The 3,675-nt window shown below is 41.9% G+C and overlaps 1 non-coding gene across 1 annotated transcript; it reads left to right on the top strand.

Annotated features, from left to right (window-relative positions):
* Nucleotides 1-3,097: 3,097 nt before the first annotated feature.
* Nucleotides 3,098-3,205, top strand: LOC127745921 (small nucleolar RNA R71). The gene has a single exon (XR_008007544.1). It is a non-coding gene; the product is annotated as a small nucleolar RNA R71 (small nucleolar RNA).
* The last annotated feature ends 470 nt before the right edge of the window (nt 3,206-3,675 follow it).

Raw genomic sequence — 3,675 nt, 5'->3', positions numbered from 1 at the left:
TAAACCAGGTTGCCTCTTGAGTCTCTTTTCCATTGAGCTCCTTCTACACATATGTCCATGAGGACTTGGTCCAAATTTTGATCAAAGTTGACCCTTCTGGTGTGTAGGGGCGTGCATTTTCTTCCATCATTGGTAAGTTGAACGCTAGCCTTATATTTTCCGGACTGAAATCTAAGTATTTCCCTCGAACCATTGTAAGCCAATTCTTTGGGTTTGGGTTCATACCTTGATCATGGTTCCTTGTGATCCATGCGCTTGCATAGAACTCTTGAACCATTAAGATTCCGACTTGTTGAATGGGGTTGGCAAGAACTTTCCAACCTCTTCTTCGGATCTCTTATCGGATCTCTGGATATTCACCCTTTTTTAGCCTAAAAGGGACCTCAGGGATCACCTTCTTCTTGGCCACAACTTCATAGAAGTGGTCTTGATAGACCTTTGAGATGAATCTCTCCATCTCCCATGACTTAGAGGTGGAGGCAGTTGCCTTCCCTTTCCTCTTTCTAGAGTTTTCTCTGGCATTAGGTGTCATATTTGGTTATAGAAAAACAAAAAGCAATGCTTTTACCACACCAAACTTAAAATATTTGCTCGTCCTTGAGCAAAAGATGAAAGAAAGATGTAGAAGAAGGAGAAAATGGAGGAGATGGAAGGTGTATGTGTTTCGGCCAAGGGGAGGGGAAGGTGTGTATGATGTGTGAAAATGACGGAGTGGAGAGGGGTATTTATAGAAAAAGGGAAGGAGAGTGGCCAAAAGGTTTGGGTGGGTTTGGAAGGGAAATGGTTTTGAATTTTGAAGGTGGGTGGGGGGTTTTTGGGGAAGAGTTAAGGAAGTGATTGGTGAAGGGTATTTGGGGAAGAGATATGGAAGTGATTGGTGAAGGGTATTTGGGGAAGAGTCTTATAGAAAGGTGTGAAGAGGAGAGTGAGTTGAGGTTGATGGGGATCCTGTGGGATCCACAGATCCTGAGGGGTCAAGAAATTCTCATCCCTGCTCCAATTAAGCGTTCAAAACGCCTTAGAGTGCAATTCTGGCATTTAAACGCCAGTCTACTGTCCTATTCTTGCATTTAAACACCAGTTTTCTTTCCTGTTCTGGCATCTAAATGCCAGTTTGTTGCCCTGTTCTGGCATTTAAACACCAGTTTGGTGCCCTATTCTGGCGTTTAAACGCTCAGAAAGGTGCCAGATTAGGCGTTTAAACGCCCATTTTGCTACCCTTACTGGCGTTTAAACGGCAGTAAGTCCTTCCTCCAGGGTGTGCTATTTTCAATGCTATTTTTGATTTTTTTCTTTATTTTTGTAATTGTCTTTGTGACTTCACATGATCATCAACCTAAAAGAAAACAAAATAATATAGATTAAAATAAAATTGGGTTGCCTCCCAATAAGCGCTTCTTTAATGTCAATAGCTTGATAGTGAGCTCTCATGGAGTCTCACAGATGATCAGAGTATGGTTGAGATCTCTCAACACCAAACTTAGAGTTTGGTTGTGGCCTCCCAACACCAAACTTAGAGTTTGAATGTGGGGGCTCTGATTGACTCTGTATTGGGAGAATCTTTTCATGCTTACTCTCCATGGTTACAGATGGAGAACCTTGAGTCCTTACTACAAGCCATTCTTCATTCACATGAAGGATAAACTCTCCTCTGTCAACATCAATCACAGCTCTTGCTGTGGCTAGGAAGGGTCTTCCAAGGATGATGGATTCATCCTCATCCCTCCTAGTGTCTAGGATTATGAAATCAGCAGGGAAGTAAAGGCCTTCAACCTTCACTAGCACGTCCTCTACTAGTCCATAAGCCTTTTTCATAGATTTATCTGCCATCTCCAACGAGAATTTGATAGCCTGTACCTCATAGATTCCCAGTTTCTCCATTATAGAGAGTGGCATCATGTTTATGCCTGACCCCAGGTCACACAGAGCATTCTCAAAGGTCATGGTGCCTATGGTACAGGGAATTAGGAATTTACCAGGATCCTATTTCTTTTGAGGTAAAGTGTGCTGAACCCAGGTATTCAGTTCATTAATGAGTAATGGAGGCTCTTCCTCCCAAGTCTCATTACCAAATAGCTTGGCATTCAACTTCATGATTGCTCCTAAATACTGGGCAACTTGACCTTCAATAATGTCTTCATCTTCTTCAGAAGATGAATAGTCATCAGAGCTTATGAATGGTAAAAGGAGGCTCAATGAAATCTCTATGGTCTCTAGGTGAGCCTCAGATTCCTTTGGTTCCTCATTATGGTATTCCTTACTGGCCACTGTACATTCCCAGAGGTTTTCCTCATTGGGATTCACGTCCTCCTCCTCCTCTAAGGTTTCGGCCATGTTGATTATATCAATGGCCTTGCACTCTCCTTTGGGATTCTCTTCTGTATTACTTGGGAGAGTGCTAGGGGGAGTTTCAGTAACCCTTTTACTCAGCTGGCCCACTTGTGCCTCCAAATTTCTAATGGAGGATCTTGTTTCAGTCATGAAACTAAGAGTGGCCTTAGATAGATCAGAGACTATGTTTGCTAAGCTAGAAGGATTCTGCTCAGAATGATCTGTTTGTTGCTGAGATGATGATGGGAAAGGTTTGCTATTGCTAAACCTGTTTCTTCAACCATTGTTATTATTGAAGCCTTGCTTCTGTTGATCCTTCCATGAAAAATTTGGATGATATTTCTATGAAGGATTATAGGTGTTGCCAAAGGCTTCACCCATGTAATTCACCTCTGCCATTGCAGGGTTCTCATGATCATAAGCTTCTTCTTCAGAAAGATGCTTCTTTAGCACTCTTGGATGCATTTTGCAATCCAGTCAGACTCTGAGAGATCATATTGACTTGTTGGGTCAATATTTGGTTCTCAGCCAGTATGGCATTCAGAGCATCAATTTCAAGAACTCCTCTCTTTTGAGGCGTCCCGTTACTCACATGATTTCTCTCAGAGGTAAACATGAACTGGTTATTTGCAACCATTTCAATAAGTTCCTGAGCTTCTACAGGCGTTTTCTTTAGGTGAAGGGATCCATCTGTAGAGTAGTCCAGTGACATCTTGGAAAATTCAGACAGACCATCATAGAATATATCTAATGTGGTCCATTCTGAAAGCATGTCAGAAGGACACTTTTTGGTCAGTTGCTTGTATCTTTCCCAAGCTTCATAGAGGGACTCACCATCTTTTTGTCTGAAGGTCTGAACATCCACTCTAAGCTTGCTCAGCTTTTGAGGAGGAAAGAACTTGGCTAAAAAAGCCATGACCAGCTTATTCCAAGAGTCCAAGCGCTTATCCCAAGAGTCCAGGCTATCTCTAGGTTGTGAGTCCAACCATGTTCTAGCTCTGTCCCTTATTGCAAAAGGGAAAAGCATAAGCTTGTAGACCTCATGATCAACTCCATTGGTCTTAACAGTATCACAGATCTGCAAGAACTCAGTTAAAAACTGATAATGGTCTTCTGATAGAAGTCCATGAAACTTGTAGTTCTGTTGTAGTAGAGAAACTAATTGAGGTTTTAGCTCAAAATTGTTTGCTCCTATGGCAGGGATTGAGATGCTTCTTCCCTAGCAGTTGGAAGTTGGTGTAGTAAAATCACCAATCATCTTCCTTGCATTGTTGTTTGGTTCGGCCATAATTGTTTCTTTTGCTGCTTCCTTTTCAAAAATTTCAGTGAGGTCCTCTTTAGAGT

Source organism: Arachis duranensis, chromosome 3 (genome assembly GCF_000817695.3).
Source record: "Arachis duranensis cultivar V14167 chromosome 3, aradu.V14167.gnm2.J7QH, whole genome shotgun sequence".
NCBI lineage: Eukaryota > Viridiplantae > Streptophyta > Magnoliopsida > Fabales > Fabaceae > Arachis > Arachis duranensis.
This window is presented reverse-complemented; position numbering and strand designations above follow the sequence as displayed.